Source organism: Triticum urartu, chromosome 3, assembly GCF_003073215.2.
Source record: "Triticum urartu cultivar G1812 chromosome 3, Tu2.1, whole genome shotgun sequence".
NCBI lineage: Eukaryota > Viridiplantae > Streptophyta > Magnoliopsida > Poales > Poaceae > Triticum > Triticum urartu.
Genome location: NC_053024.1, coordinates 622,491,260 through 622,502,959, shown reverse-complemented (window position 1 = coordinate 622,502,959; position 11,700 = coordinate 622,491,260).

Genomic DNA, 11,700 nt, shown 5'->3' with positions numbered 1-11,700 from the left:
AGCCTCTATCAGCGGTCGATGTGTGGAGTAATAGTAGTAGATGCAGGCAGGAGTCGGTCTACTAATCTTGGATGTGATGCCTATATAATGATCATTGCCTCGATATCGCCATGAGTATTTGAAGTTCTATCAATTGCCCAACAGTAATTTGTTCACCCATCACTTTTCTATTTTTCTAGAGGGAAGCCACTAGTGAAATCTACGGCCCCCGGGTCTCTTTCTCATATTATTTACCTTTGCAATCTACTTTTATTTGCTTTTATTTTTAGATCTATTAATCCAAAAATCCAAAAATACTTTGCTGCACTTTATTTTATTTGCGATCTATTTATTTAATCTATTACAACTTTTTCCCGTCATGCACCAATTTCTGGCACTGTTACCCGAAACGGATTGACAACCCCTTTTACACGTCGGGTTGCGAGGATTTGTTATCTGTGTACAAGTGTTGTTTATGTTGTATTGCTTGGTTCTCCTACTGGTTCGATAAACTTGGTTTCATATCTGAGGGAAATACCTACCGCCGATGTGCTGCCCCATCCCTTCCTCTTTGGGGTAATACCGATGTAGCTTCAAGTGACATCAATGCGGGGCGTCGGCGTGGCAAAGCCTAAATTCGCTGGGCAGACGTAGTTTCCGATGTGGCATTCGCCGAATTGTAGATGGGAAACTGACCGAACCATCACCCAACCATCGTTAATGCGGCCAGCATTTGACAGTCCTGTGTACAGAGGATGGAACAAATCGGAGTAATATTCCTCGGAAAAAATAAGCCAATGCAAGCAAAAAATTAGTAGGAATAATAGCACCTGGTTTATTTGTTGTAGCAATCCAAAGAGACACACGTGGGTGTTCATGGATTTCCATCAAGTAATAGTACTAGTGCCAGCGCTAGCTTGATGTTGTGTGCACGTGCTCGACCGGGACGCGGCGAAGCGAAGCCCCCAGTCCAGCTAACGTGACGAAGCTGGTCGGCTGGTGAAGCCGAAGTCTCCGGAGTAGGTTGATTAAGAGATGGCCAAGCTCCCGGTCCAGCCGAGGTGACGGAGTAGGTCAGTAGGGTGACGTTGAACCTGTCGTGCCAGCCGAGATGTTGAAGCAGTTCGGCATGGCAGACATCGGTTTGAAGAAGCTATGGCTCGGCCATGCTGAAGCTGGTCATAACTTGTGACGCGGTCAATGGCGGATTGATGAAGTGACCAAGCGGCAAAGTTGGCGCGCCTGACCCGTGCAGTCCATGGGGCGATGGTTTTGGTGATGATTTAGCCTTCGTGATGCCAAACTCTTGTTCGGCTTGCCGAGTTGATGATCCGATATGGTTAGGCTCAGCTCGATGAAACGACGATTTGCCTAGCGCAGGTCGGCAGACGTGGAGCAAGGGCTGGTTTGACACCTGCATGATGGTGAAGATTACCTCCGAAAAGGAGCAAAATTTGTGAGCATGTGTTCGGAAACAAAACACAATACCCTAGAAAGAGATTCTTCCAAAAAGGTTGTCCAACATCCCGTTCATGAAAAAAGATGAACATTCGCACAGAAAACAGATCCGAAAAGTGATGCATTAATCGGAAGGTTCCCGGAGTTTGAACGGTCGGATCAAGCTGAAATTTGAGAGGTGGTAGATAAGGAAATTCCGCAGAAGATGAACGGTTGGATCTTCCAAATAACCTCTGAGCTAGGCTCTGGAGACCATGCTCTAAACTCGTCCAAATTCCCGTCGAGACTCGACAGGCCTACGATATATCATAGATCGCCGGAGATTCCTCAATCGGAAGGCGATGAAATTTTACAGGGTTGTTGTATACTCAATTCTGCACAATTCCACCAAAGGGTTCGTCAAATCGACTCCTGAGCAGACGGTGGGAGCGAAAACAATTCTGTTGTATAGAAAAAACTATGCGATCGCACGAGGGCAATGTTGACGATGCGCCCCCAGGCTCCATGGACGACTTTTCCATGGTCTCGGTTGAGATTTGAGCTGATGATGATGAAAGTATCCGTCTGATCTTGATGATCTGACGTGGAGCGTAGTCTTTGGTCCAGCCGAGGTGACCAGTCGAGCCGGCGACAAAGATGCCGACATCGACCATAAAGCTCAGCTCCGATGCGTAGATCACGTCGGAGACGATCCAAATTCCCATCGCACTGTGGCGACTGCCAGCAGGCTCTCAATGAAAGCACCAATGTCGGTTCTATATCCGGCATATCTCGTAGTAGGGGTCCTAAGCTAGGCTTCTTGGAGCGATGGTAACATGGACACGGGATTTTACCCAGGTTCGGGCCCTCTTGATGGAGGTAAAACCCTACGTCCTGCTTTTGATTGTATTCATATGGGGGTGTAGTACAGAGTACATGTATCTACCATGAGATTGTTCTAATGAATATTAGATTATCGATTGACTAGCCTGGCCTAGGGTTTATAGGAGTCCTTGTCTTGGGCGCCAAGTCTTGTGGAATCCTCCTTGTATGCGGCATGGGCTTCCCGAAGTGGCCCATAAATGAACCGCCATGGGGGTCCTCGGCCCGATCCAGCTGGTTGGGAGACGACGTGGTGAGTACGTAACCCGTAGTCCAGGACACCGTCAAACATCACGCGGGAGACATAACTGCTCACAAGGTATTGCAGTCTGGGTTTTATTGGCCTACTCTTTTCAAGGTTGCTCGTAAGTTCATCTGATCTTGTGATGAATGTCAAAGAATAGGTAATATCGATAAGCGTCAGGAAATGCCTATGAATTATTCACTTGCTGTTGAACCATTTGATGTTTGGGTTTTGATTACATGGGACCTTTTCCTTCCTCTACTGGGTATAGACATATTTTGGTTGCTGTTGATTATGTTACTAAGTGGGTAGAAGCTATTCCAACTAGTAGTGCTGATCACAACACCTCTATTAAAATGTTGAAGGAACTTATTTTCTCAAGGTTTGGAGTCCCTAGATATATAATGACTGATGGTGGTTCACACTTTATTCATGGTGCTTTCCGTAAAATGCTTGCCAAGTATGATGTTAACCCTAGAATTGCATCACCCTATCATCCTCAGTCTAGTGGTCAAGTTGAACTTAGCAATAGGGAAATAAAATTAATTTTGCAAAAGACTGTCAATAGGTCCCAGAAGAATTGGTCTAAGAAATTAGATGATGCACATTGGGCTTATATAACAGCATATAAAAATCCTATGGGTGTGTCTCCTTATAAAATGCTTTATGGGAAAGCTTGTCATTTGACTCTTGAGTTAGAACATAAAGCATATTGGGCAATCAAAGAACTCAACTATGACTTCAAAATTGCCGGTGAAAGGAGGTTATTTGATATTAGCTCATTATATGAATGGAGAACCCAAGCTTATGAAAATGCCAAGTTATTTAAAGAAAAATTTAAAAGATGGCATGATAAAAGAATCCAAAAGCGTGAGTTCAAAGTTGGAGAATATGTTCTTTTGTACAACTCTCGTTTCAGATTCTTTGCAGGAAAACTCCTCTCCAAATGGGAAGGACCCTATGTTATGGAGGAGGTTTATCGATTTGGGGCTATCAAAATAAATAATGCCGAAGGTAGAAACCCGAAGGTTGTTAACGGGCAATGAATAAAACATTATTTCTTAGGTACGCCCATTAATGTTGAAAGCAATATTATCCAAACTATGACACCGGAAGAACACATAAAAGAGACCTTCCGGAACACTCCAGAATTGTGAAAAAGAGGAGGTACGTGATACGGTAAGTAAACAGACTTTGAAAAATCTGCAAAAATATTTTCTGTCCGTTTTGGAATATAACAAAAATTAGGAAAATAAGAAACTACCAGGAAGGTCACCCTGGTGGCAAAAGACACCAGGGCGCGCCTGGCAAGCTAGGTGCTCCGAGGTGGGTTGTGCCCACCTCGGGTACCTTCCGGACTTCGTTTTTCTCCCATTTGCTTGTTTCCCGAGATAAAAAATCTTTATATACCCCTCAAACCTATTGACAACCGTATCGCGGAGAAATCTTTTGTTTTCTTTTCCTTGGTGTTTTCTGACAGATCCCATCTACGATGGCCACTTCAAGCTCCTCCAAGGATAAGTTCTTCAAGAACGTCATCAACCCATATCTGCGGGAAGTGATGCAACACCCTCAAGTCGTCCAGATGCATGAGGGGGTGCTTCACATCTGCGATGTGCATGGTCCCAAGGGAACGTGAACCGTGGAGGCTAGGCTTGAAGCGATGGAGCAGGATGTATTCCGGTGCAAGGGGATGGTGGAGTGTGGACTCAATGCCAATCACCTCATGATCACGGACTTTACCCATGATCTCAAGGTGGATGGCAAGTCTATGAAGGAAGGTGGATTTTAAGTCCATGAAGGACATCATCTTCACCCTCAACAAGCAAATCAACTTCCTCCAAAACCATATCTACGATCTCCAAAACCAAGTCTTTGAATATGAGGCGAGGTTTAAAGGTATGAGTTTGGCTGCCAGTTGTAGGACCCGTGAGACTCATTCCTCCTCTTATGATGGTGGACCTCTGCCCTGGAAACCCGAGGACAAGATCGCCTCTACTTCGTCACCACCACCTTCTTCTTCATCACCTAAAGAAAAATGAGTATCGGGTATGGGAACTCCCCTTAGCTTCCGCCAAGCTTGGAGGAGGTGCCCCAGTATCGTATCACCTCCACTATCTTTTGCCTTTACTTATCTTAGTTCGATCCTTAGTTATCTTATGCTTTAGATGAATAAAAGTTTTAGTTCGATCCTTTCTTTCCGAGAGTTTGCTTAGTGATCTATCCTTGTAATCGTGTGCGAGATATATAATAAAGTTTAGTTTGAGTTTTTGCTTTCTTTACTTTCATGTTCCAATAAAAAGAAAGGAAATAAATGAAAAAGATCATATACTAATCTTATGGTAGGTAATGACACCACATAAGGAAAAGTATAAGTAGAAAAATTTATTAGAGATTGACAAACATAGCATTGGTCGATGATGCAACTCATGAAAGTATTAATAAGGGAAGAGAAGATTCACATATAAATACACTATCCTGGAAATCTTTTGTGATTGTGAGCCCCCATTGAAATATTATATGCCAAAATTGTTGACGTTGGACAAGGAAGACAACGTAATGATTTATGTTTGTTCATATTCACATAGAATTTATATTGTCATAGATCCTTCAACATGTGGTGCTTGCCCCCCATCTTTGCTAGCCAAAAATTCCGCACCAAGTAGAAATACTACTTGTGCATCCAAAAACCCTTAAACCCAAATCTTACTTTCAAGAGTCCACCATACCTACCTAGGGATTGAGCAAGATCCCTCAAGTAAGTTGTCATCGTTGCAATAACGCAATAAAAATTGCTTCTAGAAGTGTTAGATCATTTAGTGTAAGAGAAAATTGAGTGTTGTACGAACTTGTGATAGCAAATAATAAAAGTGAAAGACTGCATAATAAAGGTTGCTATCATAAGGGGCTATATAACGTGACATTCTTTTTCACTAAGGGGTTGAGCATACAAACAAAAAAGCGCATGGCAACCTCTACTTGCCTCTGTGAAGGGGCTATCTTTTACTTTTATGCAATAGTCAAAGTTTTTCTCTCTTTTCCTTTTTATTTTTCTCCTTTGGCAAGCATCATGTGGTGGGGAAAGATCTAGGAACATATGTCCAGTTGAATATGGATAGCATGAGTTCTTATCGTTGACATCACCCTTGAGGTGAATACGTTGGGAGGTGAAATTATAAGCCCCTATATTTCTATGTGTCCGATTGAAACGTTTGCTCATGTGTATGCGGTGAGTGTCAGCAATCATAGAAGACTATATGATGGTTGAAAATGTGGACTTGCCTAAAGGCTCTGATACATGACCCTTCCTGAAAAGATGATGAATTGTAGTTGCAAAGTTGACTGAGAACATAGTTTGTTGGTTTCCAATAGAGTTTATGCTTTATACTTCGATAGTGTGATGAATTGTTACTTATTCATGAATTGTTACTTATTCATGAGAAGTTCTATGATAAAAAGTCAATGATAAAAGTTTTATGTTAAAGTTTGTTGTTGTTATAATAATTCACATGATGCTTCTATGTCCGTATTTTGTTTTTATCGACACCTCTCTCTCTCTAAGCATGTGGACATGTTTTTCGATTTTGGTTTTCGCTTGAGGACAAGCGAGGTCTAAGCTTGGGGGAGTTGATATGTCCATTTTGCATCATGTTTACCTACTGTTATTTATAATGTTTTATGCATAATAATGATTTTTAGAGTAATTCTAATGCCTTTTGTCTCATAATATGCAACATACACACAAAGATGGAGAATTCCAGTAGCTGGAAATCTAGACCTGAAAAGGCTACGTCGGGCTACCTATTGTGCACAACTCCAAATGAGCTGAAACTTCACGAGGATTTTTTATGGAATAAATAAGAAACACTGCAGCAAATAACCACCGGAGGGGTGATATATCTCCAACGTATCTACTTTTCTCACGCTTTTCCTCTTATTTTGGACTCTAATTTGCATGATTTGAATGAAACTAACCCCGGACTGACGCTGTTTTCAGCAGAACTACCATGGTGTTGTTTTTGTGCAGAAATAAAAGTTCTCGGAATGGAACAAAACTTCATGAGGATTTTTTTATATCAATAATAAGAATTTCTGGAGCCAAGACCCACCAGAGAGGGGCCCCTGGGTGGGCAGAACCCACCAGGGTGCGCCCCTCTCCGGGTGCGCCCTGGTGGGTTGTACCCACCTGGTGGCCCCGCAAATGACCCCCCTGATACAATAAAATCACATATTTCCAGAAAAAAACCAGGGAGAAAGAATTATCACGATCCACGAGACAGAGTGGCTGCCAAGCCCTGTTCTTCCTCGGGAGGGCAGATCTGGAGTCCGGTTGGGGCTCCGGAGAGGGAGGGTCTTCGTTCTTCGTCATCACCAACCCTTCTCCATTGCCAATTCCATGATGCTCCCCACCGGGAGTGAGTAATTCCTTTGTAGGCTCGCTGGTCGGTGAGGAATTGGATGATATTCATCATGTAATCGAGATAGTTTTGTTAGGGCTTGATCCCTAGTATCCACGATGTTCTTAGATTGATGTTGCTATGACTTTGCTATGCTTAATGCTTGTCACTTTGGGCCCGGGTGCCATGATTTCAGATCTGAACCGTTTATGAATTCATCATTATATCCATGTTCTAGATCCCATCTTGCAAGTTATAGTCACCTACTACGGTTATGATCCGACAACCCCGGAGTGACAACAACCGGGCGCATTCTCGGTGATGACCATTGTTTGAGGAGTTCATGTATTCACTATGTGTTATTGCTTTGTTCCGGTTCTCTATTAAAAGAAGGCCTTAATATCCCTTAGTTTCCAATATGGACCCCGCTTCCACGGGAGGGTAGGACAAAAGATGTCATGCAAGTTCTTTTAATAAATCATGTATGGCTATTTACGGAATACATGCCTACATTATATCGATGAACTGGAGCTAGTGTCGTATCGCCCTAGGTTATAACTGTCTCATTATGAATATCATCCAACAAGTCACTGATCCAATGCCTACGAATTTATCCTTATTGATCTTGCTGCGTTACTATTGCTATCATCACTGTTACACTTGCTACGAATTACTGCTATCACTATTACTGTTACTGTTGCTGCTGTCACTATTATCAAAACTATCAAACTACTTTGCTACTAATCATTTGCTGCAGATAATTATTCTCCATGTGTGGTTGAATTAAAAACTCATCTGCTAATACCTTCAAATATTCTTTGGCTCCTCTTGTGTCGAATCTACAAATTTGGGTTGAATAATAATCTACCCTCGAAAACTGTTGCGATCCCCTATGCTTGTGGGTCATCAAGGGGGGCACCTGATGAGCACAAGACACCAGGGCGCGCCTGAACCCCCAGGCGTTCCCTGGTGGGTTCTGCTCAGCCCACCCCACCTCTGGTTCCCATCTTCTGGTATATAATTCATTTTGACCTAGAAAAAATAAGGGAAGGACTTTCGGGATGGAGCGCCGCCGTCTTGAGGTGAAACTTGGGCAGGAGCACTTTTGCCCTCCGGTGGAGCGATAACGCCGGGGGAACTTCCCTCCCGGAGGGGGAAATCATCGTCATCATCATCACCAACAACTCTCATCTTGGGGAGGGAAATCTCCATCAACATATTCAACATCACCATCTCCTCTCAAACCCTAGTTCATCTGTTGTGTTCAATCTGTGTACCGGAACTATAGATTGGTGCTTCTGGGTGACTAGTAGTGTTGATTACATCTTGTAGTTGATTACTATATGTTTATTTGGTGGAATATTATATGTTTAGATCCAATATGCTATTTAATACCCTTCTGATCTTGAGCATGATTATCATTTGTGAGTAGTTACTTTTGTTCTTGAGGTCACGGGAGAAATCTTGTTGCAAGTAATCATGTGAACTTGATAAGTGTTCGATATTTTGATAGTATGTATGTTGTGATTCCCTTAGTGGTGTCATGTGAACGTCGACTACATGACACTTCACCATATTTGAGCCTAACAGAATGCATTATGGAGTAGTAATTAGATGATGGGTTGTGAGAGTGACAGAAGCTTAAACCCTAGTTTATGCTCTATTCCGTAAGGGACCGATTGGATCCAAAAGTTTAATGCTATGGTTAGAATTTATTCTTAATACTTTTCTCGTAGTTGTGGATGCTTGCGAGGGGGTTAATCATAAGTAGGAGGTTCATTCATGTAAGAAAAAAACCTAAGCACCGGTCCATCCACATATCAAATTATCAAAGTAGCGAACACAAATCGAATCAACATGATGAAAGTGACTAGATGAAATTCCCGTGTACCCTCAAGAGCACTTTGCTTACTATAAGAAACCGTTTTGGCCTGCCCTTTGCCTCAAAAGGATTGGGCTACCTTGCTGCACTTTTGTTACTATTACCGTTACTTGCTCGTTACAAATTATCTTGCTATAAAACTACTCTGTTACTTACAATTTCAGCACTTGCAAACATTACCTTGCTGAAAACCACTTGTCATTTCCTTCTACTCCTCGTTGGGTTCGACACTCTTACTTATCGAAAAGGCTGGAATTGATCCCATATACTTGTGGGTAATCAGGAACACACACTGCTTCTTTTAGCTTGAGAACATGCCATAGGAAGCCCTTGAATGTGTCCTTTCGGCCACAGAAGCATCTCTGTGCCAAAACATTAATTTTCTCTAAAATTGCACACAAAATCCTAAACCATGTCACAAACCCTAGAAATATGATCTGTAAATACTTGCATTAAGCTGTAAGTACATGATCTGGAAATACTAGAAATGCAGAACTACCACACAGCTATGCCACAACCCTAAGAAATATGTCTTTGCTATCCTTCTCCAAACCCCGGAAGAATGCATATGTACTATCCCCAATTTCACTCATGTGTATTGGTGAGCTACCATAAGCACGAAAATAAACTATGGCAATAACAACAAATAACAGCAAAGAAGTAATTGCAATGAGTGCAACACACTACATCTGATGGCATGAAAATCCTAATACTTTTGTACCCTCAACTTCATATTCTTTCCACGCCACTGCCATCTGCATAGCCTTCATTATGCTTTTCTTCAATGTTTCATGTGAAAAGTATGAGGGCACCGACATGCACTACAGATAAAATTCTCAATAAATAAGTCTTATTTCTATTTGTATCCAACAAGTAAAACTCTGTGATACCATCATTAACTATTTTCTATCTAGTAACAAGGAAAAAGCACATAAAACCAAATCAGAGCCACCAAATTGGAAGCCTATCAAAAATTAATTAAGACTCCAAATCACCACCATTATTCCACAAATGAACCGATCAAAGTTTTGACATACCAATCATAAAGTGTTTCATTTCTCCCTCATACAAAAATTAAAATAGCTCAACAAATGAAGTCAAAACCTGAACAATGGAAATTTGTTAAGAAATAAATGATAAGAACTTATCTTATTAGTGGCATGATTTAATAATCAAACGATCACTTTCATATGCATTAGTTATCAATATTTTAGAGCATGTTCTTCCTATACATAACAGTAGACTTGGTACAATATTTAGTGACCTTTTAAAATCTTCACGTATCAATCCTGAAATGCAATAGTATACCTGATAACATGAACTTGTATTCGGAAGTGATATACATATGGAGGGAGTACTATCTAATAAATTCGAAGTAATATACAAATTCAGCCTCTGTGCTAAGATTTTTTTTTCTGCACATCCGTCCGGTTCATTTTTAGTTACACTCATGGTTAGGCCACCATCAACTGACACCACATGCACCTGCAGAATTAAACAAGTTGGTAGTCATTTCCTGTGAACATCAAGGAATCTTCAGGTGGTAGTACCTAAACTGCCCGTATTTCTTGCCTAACAGCCCAAATACACAAACAATCACTCGTATCCTAGACATAACGGCACCAATAGGATTCTAATCGAACAAGTAGTAAGTGAAGCAAACATCACACACTATCATGCTGGTATGAAGTACGAACCTGTTACTGGTGGACGATAGCACCGGAAGTTCCTGCAATCTTCATATAGGTAGCACAAAATTACTTCCTGAAAAAAAGATAGAACAAAATAATGTCATATAGGATTACACGCCTGCAGTGAGCCTCTCACATGGTCATCTCATCGAAGCGGTGCTTGATGGCCTTCCATCCCTTCTCGACTCAAATATGTTGGAGAACCATGACTGACTTGAAGTCTATTGCTTCCTCGGCAGTGCATATTTTGTTTTCTTTCCACTTTTAAATTTTTTGTAAACTCTTTGAGTCAGGTTGCAACATATACAACAACATTTATCAACATATACATTAGCATATATCAACGCATACAATAGGATGCTTGTTTTTGTATGTCATCATTAATTATTTTAGAGTTTACCTTGCAATTGAATCTGGCTATTGTATCCATTGCATCTACGTCATCACTTCTTGAGCCCACGGGGATGGGAACTTGGATTCCTATTCCAAGCCCCATCACAATCTAGTATCAAAGGGTTGTATCAATCGGTCATGTACAAATGCCGCTGCGGCTGCTGCTCCAAGTTGAACTGCTATGACAGACCACGTATGCATACGTGTATCTGTTATTAGAAATTTACTATCCTAAATTCGTGTGTGCAACTCGCTTATAAGATTCTATCTATAAATAAATTTCTTCACTGTCTCATGTAACATACTTGGAGGACAATGACAATACATGTGTAATCCATTGATGAACTATTTTCAGATCAGAAAACAGCCGTGCCACATGTGCTCACCTGGTAGCATGTGACGGGGATCTTCATGGCGGGCGTGGCACGGGGCTCCTGCCTACCACAACCCTCGGCCGCGGTCACCTATGTGGCGGTGGCCTTTGAGTTCCTTGCACGGACCTCGGCCCCTTGCCACGCACCCGCCCCATTCCTAGTGGAGGTATTGCCCCACGCAGCGTTGAGGAGGAGGAAGGGGTGTCTCCGGTGGAGACAGTGCGGTATGCCGAGGAGGTGGAGGAGGACGGCGCGGCGATCGTGGAGGGTTGGAGCAGCGCCGCGGCCGCTGTTGGCGTCGTCGTGTGACTCATGTCCGAGGCGGGCTCGACGAAAGGAGAATCATGCAGGCCCGCATCTCTGGACCGCGCGCCTCCATGGGCAGAGGGTGTGGTGGTGGGGGGTGGGGCTCCAAGGAGGT